Source organism: Hoplias malabaricus, chromosome 2 (assembly GCF_029633855.1).
Source record: "Hoplias malabaricus isolate fHopMal1 chromosome 2, fHopMal1.hap1, whole genome shotgun sequence".
Classification (NCBI taxonomy): Eukaryota; Metazoa; Chordata; class Actinopteri; order Characiformes; family Erythrinidae; genus Hoplias; species Hoplias malabaricus.
This window is the reverse complement of record NC_089801.1, coordinates 33,540,062-33,552,148: the sequence shown is the minus strand read 5'-3', so window position 1 is coordinate 33,552,148 and position 12,087 is coordinate 33,540,062. Positions and strand designations below refer to the sequence as shown.

The following is a 12,087-nucleotide window of genomic DNA, read 5'->3' as shown; positions in this document are numbered from 1 at the left end:
ACATGTATCTCCATTTCTGTTGATTCTTTGCTACATCATTTGAACAGGACAGTGGTCTCCTACACAATGGACCAATAGAAATGCGCCAAAATGACCTGAAATTAAATATTTTCATATTGACTTCCACTGAAAGTAATGAAGGTATTTTTCTTCTCCTTTATAGTTACTATTTTGGAATAGTAACATGGCTTTCTTTGGACAGCAATGATATATACTGCATATTACTAAATCGTAGCTTGGGCGTAATAACAGCAGGTTTACTGTGGTATTTAAAAAAAAACACTGCATATTAATGATAATGATATCCAATATTTGTTTAATGCCTATTTATTAAATGTCCAAATAAACACATGTAGCCCATTTACATTTTAATGTAACGTAGTGGGGTGGGGGTCTCACTAATTGGAGATGTGAGAGCTAGCAAACCTGGATTTAAGCCAGAGATTTAATCACTTGATGTAGAAGCACCCTTCATTCTCTGCACAGATGTCATCCACCTCATGTCCTCTTTTCCACAGTAGAGCCAAATGGACCCAGGGCTGTACCATGCCAGTTATGGTTTGTTTATCCATCTAGGACTGACAGATCTGAGCTGCGGTATAACCTGAGAGTTTGAGTGACCACAGACTTTGAGATGTTGGTGGAGCTAGCTTGTAACTTACACATTCACTAACCTCACTCTAGGGCTGGGCAATTAATTGAAAATGAATTGAAAATTGACATTCAGAACTTCTAATCGACATAATCTTGTCTATATCAATTATTTTTATTCTGTTATGTCCCCACTTAATGCAGAAGCTGACCTAGCGATTCAAAAAGCTGGTGCCATAGAAAAACACAGCATCTATGGTTTGGATGTGCTGTGTTTTGACTATAATTAAGATGACATTGAACAAAAAGAAGTCAAGTGTAAACGCTGAGAAAAACAATTTCAGCGACCAAAGCACAATCACACACCAAACAACAAGAGGAACAAGCTCCCAACATTAGAAAAAATATCCCATATTTAATACTGGAGCAAATTTACAGTACAAGCCTCATCACAGAACAATAAGGGTCAAAAAAACAAAAACAAAATAATTCTTTATTAATCGTAATCATGGTAAAATGTACAATTAATTGGGATACTGATTTTCGCTCATATCACCCAGCACTACCTCACTCACTTCTTACAAAATAGAGTCAGAGAATGAGAGAGAGAGAAAGAGAGAGAGTTCCTACATTGATTTCTGTACACTGTAAAAGCACCCTGATCAGGTTCCAACAAATATAACTAAAATGAAGAACCAGTGCTGCCCCGCCTCCCCACAGCCCTCTCTGAACACAGGGAGAATTAGATATGCTCTTAGGTGTGGAATTTCAGCCTAATCTGCGCTCAGCCTCAATCATACGCCTCATGCTCATGAAGGACAGGGGATGTAATCCAGCATGTCACTTCCCTGCCGCGCTGATCCTTCCCACTACATCTGGTTTTAGCCAAATTGGATAAAAAGCCTATCTCCAGCAGCCCAGGCAACCTTCCCTCCAGGGGGCAATCGCCCTCAATTAACAGATTACTTCATCAATGTGATTACTTAAGAAAGCATTAAGTGTTAGAATCTGAGAATAATCAATAATGTATTTACATTAGATGCATTTTTTTTTGTCTCCTGCTTCACATTCAATAGACACAGAGGAGCTAAGGGGATTAGAAGCAGTGCCTCACAGAGCTGTATAACAGAAATTCGTATTGTTTACCCAAATGATGCACTGTTTATCATGTCACGAGCTAGTTTTAGGCCCACATCTGGGCTTGTGTTCCTGCATTACTATAAACAAGGCGATATTGCCACTAACTCTTGATTACACAAAGACACAGTGACTGTAGAGAAAGAAGAGTACTGTTTAAATACAGCCACAATGAGAATAGAGAAGATGTTTCTATTCATAAATTCATAAAAAAATAAATAAATAAAACCCATGTTTCTGTTCTTCGTGCCTCACTCCTGAGCTCTCTGGCACTAATTCACCTTTAAAGAACAGGTGCTGAATCCGGTTGTTCTAAAAAGGGATGCTTAGACAGGGGGATAAAACTGGTGTGTTGTTTGATTTTTTGGGAATTTTGAACAAAGCATGTCGCAGGTTTTTTATTATGTCCCCAGAGCTGTGTTCACATGTGGAAAAGTTTATATCCATGGCTGGACAATAAATAAATAAAAAAATAATATAAAAATATGTATATTTCAATGTGCGGCACAGTGGTGTAGCAGGTAGTGTCGCAGTCACACAGCTCCAGGGACCCAGAGGTTGTGGGTTCGAGTCCTGCTCCGGGTGACTGTCTGTGAGGAGTTGGTGTGTTCTCCCCGTGTCCATGTGGGTTTCCTCCGGGTGCTCCGGTTTCCTCCCACAGTCCAAAAACACACGTTGGTAGGTGGATTGGCGACTCAAAAATGTAGGTGTGAGTGTGTGTTGCCCTGTGAAGGACTGACGCCCCCTCCAGGGTGTGTTCCTGCCTTGTGACCAATGATTCCAGGTAGGCTCTGGACCCACTGCGACCCTGAACTGGATAAGCGCTTACAGATAATGAATGAATTAATGAATATTTCAATATAAAGTATTTACATATAACACCTGTCAATGACTGATTACAGGGCACAGTCATCAGTTCTGTTTTAAAAATATTAATATTGACAAAGCCAATAGGTTTATGTATGATGGTGATGTCATGTTTCTTGTTTGCTCTTGGAAGTTTTTCAGAGGATTTAATACTGTCCACATCAATAACGGAATTATATTGTATCTACCAAAATTAAGATATATATCATGATATACATTATGGCTGTATAGTCCAGCCCTGATTACATCTCTATTAAACATAGTTTAAAAAAGGGGTTTTAACCCAAAAACTCACTATAATGTGAACTCCCAGAGTCCAATAACTCCTAAATCCTTGGTTCTCTGGGTCAAATATGAAAAGCACACATTCTCTAGTAGATGATTCATTTTGCTTCTAATTTGCTGAAATCCTTTCCAGTTAATCCTTTAGATGGGTCCCCTGACCAACCGCAAGGACACCCATCATCCCCAAAGCACTGCTCATAAAAGCACCAGCCACAATTTCCTAACCATGAAATTTGTTCTAGGTACGTATTGATTACAGATACAGTAAGTACAGATACCCTCTGAGCCACTCTCTTGGGAAAGAAAATGAATGTTCTGCTGTCACCAGCTCAGACTCTATGAATGATACTCAGCCCTCTGAGAGAAGGGATGGCACTCTCCTCATTATCCAGATGCATCTCTGAGAATTCTTCTAGAGTTAAAGAGTACACCCAAATTTAGCATCCTCCAGCTTCATAAGTGTCTTGTAGACATCACGGGTCAAAGGCGCAATGTAGGAAATGGCAAAAACTGGGCCAGTGCCAGAGTTTGCAACATGAGCATCTGTATAGATCAGAGAACTGACTGCAAAGTGTGGCATTATTGTGCTAGAAATAGCTCCTCAAGAAGCAATTGTTCTTAATAGGGTCACCTACCGGGGTGTGGCAACTTGGGGAAATTGTTCTGGGCCCAGGAGAGATGGGACCCCCAAGCAGCATTTATCAGGAGAAATATTACACATTCTACAGTGGAAAGACTTTCAATGTTTAATACCAAGCTCCAAAAACAGAAATAAAATGAAACCCAGTGTTATGGACCAAGGCAGTTGCTCTTTGAAAGTAAGAAGGATTTATCCCAATTTACCATGCTCCAGCTGTGCAGATGCTACAAATTGCTATAAAAACACAGAGAGACTAACCTTCCATTTAAAGGCGACATGTTCTTCTTGTTTTCCACAAGAGAACGCAAAGAAGAGAGAAGATATGTGACCTGTTTTTCTCAAAATACCACAAGGATCAAACCCCACAGCAGCATTCTCCCCCTGTCTGAACAGCCCTGCTCACAATGGCTGGTTTCATGGCCTGTTCTTTAAACGATAATGAGCCACTCACTGTTCACCCTGACCTGAGTACACAGCAGTGAGGAGCAAGGAATAGAAGCTCTGGGTTTTAGCTGTTTTCTCTTAGTCCTCTTTTTTCTCAGTTATTGTTTTCTAGTTTTTTTGTTTGTTTTTTTTACTCGGTGCTTTTATTTCTCTGCACTAGTTATGTCTGTTTTGCTCATAAATGTGGGTCCAGCGCTGTGACCTGGTGTGGGACAATTCTAATAACACTATGCCCTAAAAAGTATGAAATAAGAACGGCTTTTTTTTTTGTTCCATATTTACTGATTTTGGAAAATCAAAAAACAGACAGGGTGGTCTTTTTTGGCAGTTTGTGGATTGGTGGGCTCCAGATCCCCAAATTAATGTGCACATGCACTTTACAAATGGTGATTTCTCATTATATGTTCCCTTCAATTTCCACACAAAACAGCCAACTGCATAAGGCAGGGGGAGCCAAAGGAATATCTGAAGGATAATTTGAACAAAATTTATTCACACATTTCAATGAGGTTATGTTACGCTCTACTGTAATTGTACAGTTGACATACCTGATTAATAATTCTGTATAATACACAGTAAGCTTGCAGCTTTCCAACACAGGCAGCAGTTTCTTTGCATGCACATGATAAGTAATAGCACCCAGAACTACACAGTTAAACTGGGTAACAGAAACCACAGTGTGTCAAAAACACTCATCTCACAAAGCAGCACTAGACGATCACTGGCACATGAGCTTTAGCAGCAGCAGCTACAGTTTGCACAAACAACACGGGTCCAGATGGGAAGGTCTCTCTCTCCACAAATCCAGCCACTGTTGACTGAAAGCTTAACTGAATGAGGCATCAGAGAAACAAGGAGAAACAGATTTCTCCCCAAGGACCATTGTGCATTGCTCAAATGAGAGACTAAACAGAGTAGCGCCTCTGCTGCGTGAATCTAAATCCATGAATTGCTTTTCAATCCCTTTACGGGCTCCACCTCATTTTCACTCGACAAAGTCCGTTCCAGAGACTGAAGCCAATTTACAAGAAGTACAGAACAGCTACAATGGCACAGTGACCTGAAACTGTGTGTGTGTGTGTGTATGCAAGTGTGAAAGTCTGCTCTTTGGACTCGGCAGCGCTCCGGTGATTGATGTAAACAGGCTGACAAAACGATGGCTGAGTCAGAATCGACAATGAGCGCACTCCCTCTGCTGCAGCGACTGAAGATCAATGGGTAATTTTAAAAACCCTGTGCCTTATTTCTCCCAGTCTAGGATTATTCTCTTAAACAGATCAACTGTTTTTCGTACAGGTGTAAGGATACAATATTGATATGTATTGTGCTTGTTGTTACGATATATTTTTGATACAGAATGAAGTGTAAAGGCCATTGTATTCTTCTGAAACAAACCTCCCTAAGTAGTGCACTTCAAAGATTTATAAACCCAATACTACTACACCTCTGTTTTGTGTACTGCATAGGTTTGGGGAAGATGTCTGAGAATCAGCCCTAGTGTTTTGGTGGTGTAACGGAAGAGCAACACAGTCACACCAACACACAAGTATAAACGGTCACAATGCCATAGGGCACTTTTGCAGGATACAGAGTAGAGTCCATGCTGTAGAATAAATCAGCTGTGAGAATATACAACTTTCAGTTTTGGCCCAAGATCATTTGAAAATTAATTCTTGATTCTACAGAGGTTTGAATTAATTTAGCTCTGATATTCAACTTAACTTTGTAGTATAAGCCCTGCCCCTCATTATAGGCAACATTCGCGATTGCAATCAAAAAAACAATTTTTATAAAACTCAGATGTTTCCTTGCCACTTGTTAGCTTTCCAGTCTGTTTGTGTGCTTGAAACTGGCCTAATGTGTTTATGAAGCCCCTGTGTCTGTAAATGAATGAAAAACCAAACTGTATCAATCTGGTATGCTCTCTCTCTCTCTCTCTCTCTCTCTCTGCTTGTGTCAGAGGCATCTGGAGTTGTTTTAGACAAAAGAGAGAACTCCAAATGTTGAAAAGCATGTTCCAAAATGAGGATATTGCTCTATTCCTACTCTGTAGGTGGGTAATATAGACTCATTTTTGCTGTTTCAGATTACTTAAAGTGGAAAACTGTCCAAACTCAGGAGATGGTTAACTGCTTTACCGAAAGTGGCCCAAATCAAAACAAGTTACAAACAAGTTTCTGTGGTAATTCAAACAGTGAATAAATACTTACAGACTTTCTCTGAAAAAAAAGTGGAAGGGGAAGTGGGGGTTTGGGGTGTGTAGAAGAACAAAACAAAAAACCAACAACAGTCTGTTTATTTCCCCTCGAAAACACTGTTCCACCTCAGAAAAAGCTATGCTTTGGAATGTAAACAACCAGAGGGAACCGATATTGCCCACAATCATAGACATTCTCTTTAAAAGGTGGTAAATGAGTTATAATCTTAGATACACTGTTTTAAATTAGGTTTTTAAGTATTAGGTATAGAAATTTTGACACCCTTAATTTTTGAAAGAGTATGTCACACTCTGTGGAAAGTGACAACAGAAGAACATGAACCTGGATTTTGCTCCAGACTCTCTGGTGAAGACTGACTGAAATAAAACTGCAAACTGGTTGATGATCAATTTAAGGGGACTGTTCGTATGCACGTATGAGTTTCTCAAATGACTTTTTATGAGAAGTAATTAAGTACTGCTCAAGTACGTCTTACTCCGCATCGCTGATTCCAAGCCTGAAGGCATCAATTTTTGAGGCTGATGTAATTACTGCTCTATTATGATGATGATTATGATGAATGAGCAATGTAATCACACGGCTAGTACTGAATAATATTCACTTGAGGATTTATTTTCTACCCATTCTCCCCCTTCTCACTAGTGAACACATTTCTGGGGTCTTAATGAAATGTCTTGGACCTGCTTTGGTCAAAATACCACAAAGATCAAACACCACTGCAGAGTTCTCCACGTTGTCTTAACAGTCCTGTTCCTCAGCACTTGTTGCTTTAAACCAGACTGAGCCACAACTCACAGTCAGTACGAGAGCCTAGCAGCGAGGGGCAGAAGCTCTGGATTTTAAACATTTTTGCTCTGTTCTCTTTTCTCTGTTTTCACTCAGTGCTCTTATTTTTCTGCACTTGTTGACTTTGTTTTGCTCTGTTTAATCTTGTCTTAGCACTCTCATGTCAATTTTGGTCCAGGGCTGGGATTGAACAGACTCAAACAAGAGGTGGGGATCTATACATAAACATATATTTCCCCTTTACAAAGAACTATGCGGTTATACAACTATGAATCAGGTTTCCACAAAGAGAATAAAATACGTTTGGTCTTCTGCCTCCATTATGCTAAAGAACAAAATAGTCAGAGTTAAATAGAGTTAAATATGCATTCATTCATTGTCTGTAACTGCTTATCCAGTTCAGGGTTGCAGTGGGTCCGGAGACTACCTGGAATTACTTGGCGCAAAGAGGGAACACACCCTAGAGGGGGCGCCAGTGCTTCGCAGGGTGACCCACACGCACACATTCATCACACACTCACACCTATGGACACTTTTTGAGTCACCAACCCACCATGGACCATGGGAGGAAACCAGAGCACCCGGAGGAAACCCACATGGACACAGGAAGAACCAAACTCCTTGAGGAGTACTGTGTAGGGATGTGCCATATAGTATAATTTGCGATAATATTGTCATAATTTAAAAGGATAAAAAACAAAATAGTGATATTCTCACCTGTTTACTTAATGACATCATGCAGTTCTCCATAATATGGCATATATTTTTACATGAGTCGTTTAGGCTCAGTACAACTCCAAAAGTACTGCGGAAAGTGACTCTAAAGGTAGAGAAATGTGCTCCAAAAAGAAAGAGATGGACTTCTGTCAATTGTAGGTGGTTTGGTTGCAAGATATCTGATGTACAATAAACCATGGTATTATGTAGAAATGAAAGGAGCCTGTAACTACAGAAGGGGGAAATACAACTAATCTGTTTCACCATCTCATGCAGAAGCACCCAGTTGAGGAAGAGGAAAACAAAAAGGCTGTTAGAAGACTTCAACAGCCAATGAGCTCTAACCCAAGCTGATTGACACTGACTCAGCACAGCAATGATCCTGTATTTGTTTAGTTATTTACTGTGAAGATTTAAGGTTAATTTTTGTATAATTGTTTTTGTTATAATGTTTGTTGTTAATATTCACACACTAAATTTTCTGCACTTTGGTTGTGTAGATTTATATAATAGTTATTTTTACACATTATTGTTTATACAAAATCCCAATCTTTGTTTGAACCATAAGCAAATGCTTACAGATTGTATTTTGTCACTTCTGAACATTAGAAACTTTTACATTTGTAGTAAAATAAAACTTTTCAGTAAATATAAAAACATTTAATATTATTAACATATATTAAATATGTCATTTAATAAGCGTATAAAATATATTTTGTTGCAATATTGTGCTGTTTACATTAATACAAATATTGTTCAGTGTTTTGTCATATCGCCAAGAATATTGGTATTGCCAAAATATATCAAGCCTGATATATCATATTATTTTATGTATATATCGCCCACCCATAATACTGTGGATTGTAAAGTGTGGCATTGGTACATTTTTGGCTTTACCCATTGATGGTTTCATAGTTGTGGCTGATTGGTGTATGGTTATAATAAAGTACAAATAATCCTCTGAAGAGAGAGAGAGGGGTGGGAAGAGGCAGGAAAGAAACGATTTAAAAAAATTAAAAGCTACTATGAATTTCTGTGTTCAGCACTCAGCAACAGAGGCATGTCCTTCATGGAATACAAAGTTGAAACTGGTTATTTTATGCTTGTACTAAAACTGAAAATCACCACTTCTGGTACACGGCATCGACTGGATAGAATCCAACAATGTACTGTCTTAACTAGCTTTCAGAGGAAGGTGCTGTTTGATTTTTGGTCTGCAGGGAATTCTGCAGGAAGTCCGGCTTTCCTCCCTGGAGAAATCAGGGATAATGTCAGAGAGGAATTAGGCCCTTGTTGAGGTAGGAAAGGGCGCATTTCAACACAAGCCAGGCAACAATTACCCACTGAGAGCCTGCGAAAATCAGTAGAGCATGACACATAGATTAGACTTAATGAAGGTACATTTCCTCCTACTCAATGGTATTCACTGCTGACCTCCCAATGTTGACAAACCGGTCTATCCATCCACATTAATTTGCTTTGATTTTTCCTTCCACCTTGCTGATGTAGTTCTGGTTTCTGACATTGATATTATCTATTTATTCTGAAAATCAGAACCACAAATCTAGGGAGCTTCAGCACAGTTCAGGGCCGGACAATAATTCAATATCAATATATATCACAAAATAAAATATTTCAATAACAGTGATGTGATTTTTTAACACATTTTCAATATTTCAATATACATTATTTACAGCGTATCTTACTGACTGACAGTCATTACAGGGCGCTGCCATAAGTTCACTGCACTCAAGTTAAAAATATTAATACTGACAAAGCCAAGAGGTTTTGTTTGATGGTGATGTCATGTTGCTTTCAGGTCTTGGCAAATTTTCAGTGGCTTCTTTATTGTTCATATCGATATTGGAATTAATGGTCATGCTGACCAAAATTAAGAAATATATTGTGATATAAATTTTGTCCATATCGTCCAGCTCTAGAACAGTTGCAGCTTGTGACACGATCTGAAAAATATAAATGGGATACAGTGTGTTGAAACTGTAACTGTATTTGTAATCTTCCTACAGAACCCACATCTCCTCTGAGGGCCAGTGAAGGTCAAAGCAGACATCTGTGGGAGTCCTATCACACCAAAGTGCACAGATTGAGAAAGTGTAGTTGTATTTACTCAGAAGTCGGTTTCTGAGGTTTTTACTTATGGGAACAGCAATTTTAATTTGTTAAGACCCCAGAAGTTTAATTTGTTAAAGGTAACTGTGAGAACAAATTCAAGACAGGAAATATGAAACATCAAACTCTTAAAGCCTCTAAGAACCTAAAGCTGAGATTACTTTTTAATTATTTTAAATCAGGCGCTCATGGCACAAATAATTTCTTATGAATGTCTACCCCAAGTCTAATACATATCTGCTGTATGTCACCAGTACTGCTCTCCTCTCAAAGTACTCTCTCAGATAAAAAATGTACGGTAGAGGTACATTTTTGGTTATTAAAGGTACAAACAGTGTAAATGAACCTTTAAAAATATACAAGTGTTTAAAAGTCCAGATCCCTAAGCGTACAATCCGGATTCCAAAAAAGTTGGGACACTAAAAAAATTGTGAATAAAAACTGAATGCAATGATGTGGAGATGGCAAATGTCAATATTTTATTCGTAATAGAACAAAGATGACAGATCAAAAGTTTAATCTGAGTAAATGCAACATTTTAAAGGAAAAATATGTTGATTCAAAATTTCACAGTGTCAAGTAGCAATAAAAAGGAAAAAGGAGATTGAGCATATAACGAACAGCTGGAAGACCAATTAACACTAATTAGGTCAATTGACAACATGATTGGGTATAAAAAGAGCTTCTCAGAGTGTCATTGTCTCTCTGTAGCCAAGAGGGTAAGAGGTTCACCAATTCCACCATTGTTGAGCAGAAAGATAGTGTAGCAATACCAGAATGGTGTTACCCAGCGTAAAATAGCAAAGACTTTTAAGTTATCATCATCAACCGTGCATAACATCATCCAAAGATTCAGAGAACCTGGAACAATTGCTGTGCATAAGGGTCAAGGCCGTAAAACAACACTGCACCTCAAACAGGAATGCCACTGTCAAGGAAATAACAGAATGAGCTCAGGTATACTTCCAGAAAGCATTGTCAGTGAACGCAATCCACCGTGCCATCCGCCGTTGCCAGCTGAAACTCTACAGTGCAAAGAGGAAGCCATTTCTAAGCAAGCTCCACAAGCTCAGACGTTTGCACTGGGCCAGGGGGCTTTTAAAATGGAGTGTGGCAAAATGGAAGACTGTTCTGTGGTCAGATGAGTCACGATTTGAAGTTCTTTATGGAACACTGGGATGCCATGTCATCCGGACCAGAGAGGACAAGGATAACCCAGTTGTTATCAACGCTCTGTTCAGAAGCCTGCATCACTGATGGTATGGGGTTGCATGAATGTGGCATAGGCAGCTTGCATGTCTGGAAAGGCACCATTAATGCAGAGAACTATGTTCATGTTCTAGAACAACATATGCTCCCATCTAGACGTCATCTCTTTCAGGGAAGACCCTGCATTTTTCAACAAGATAATGCCAGACCACATTCTGCAGCAATCACAACATCATGGCTACGTAGGAGAAGGATCTGGGTACTGAAATGGCCAGCCTGCAGTCCAGATCTTTCACCTGTAGAGAACATTTGGTGAATCATAAAGAGGAAGGTGCGACAAAGAAGGCCCAAGACGATTGAACAGTAAGGCCTGTATTAGACATGAATGGGAGAGCATTCCTATTTCTAAACTTGAGAAACTGGTCTCCTCTGTCCCCAGACGTCTGAGTGTTGTAAGAAGAATGGGGGATGCCACACAGTGGTAAAATGGCCTTGTCCCAACTTTTTTGGGATTTGTTGACACCATGAAATTTTAAAACAACATATTTTTCCCTTAACATGATAGCTTCTCTCAGTTTAAACTTTTGATCTGTGATTTGTGTTCTATTCTGAATAAAATATTAGATCCACATCATTGCAATCAGTTTTTATTCACAATTTGTTTAGTGTCCCAACTTTTCTGGAATCTGGTTTGTACATTACATTCTCTTCTATTCCAGAAGAAGAGATGAATATTTGTAATCTTTCATTACAGAACTGTGTAAAATAAGAAAACATAATATAAGTACTGGAGATTAAATGTTGCATATGAAATCAACACAATTTTAAAATCTACAGTTATAATAGAATAAGGTACCGTAATGTTTCCTAATTAAAGATAGAGATATATACCCTTGAGGGTACCACCACAGTGACAAATTTTCTGACAGTGTAGAATGGGCGGTCCTAAAATGGGTAAAGCTTATGTCATCATGACCCTAACCAATCAAATGTGTAACATGGCTCCACCCAGCAATCTCTTGCTTAAGCCCAGTCTTGAGTAAATATGGCGCTTTTGTCTAT

General features: G+C 38.9%; 1 protein-coding gene across 1 annotated transcript in view; it reads right to left on the bottom strand.

Moving 5' to 3' along the window:
- drd2b (dopamine receptor D2b) overlaps positions 1-12,087 on the bottom strand; it is a 64,400-nt gene that overhangs the window by 25,210 nt on the left and 27,103 nt on the right. The window lies entirely within an intron of this gene.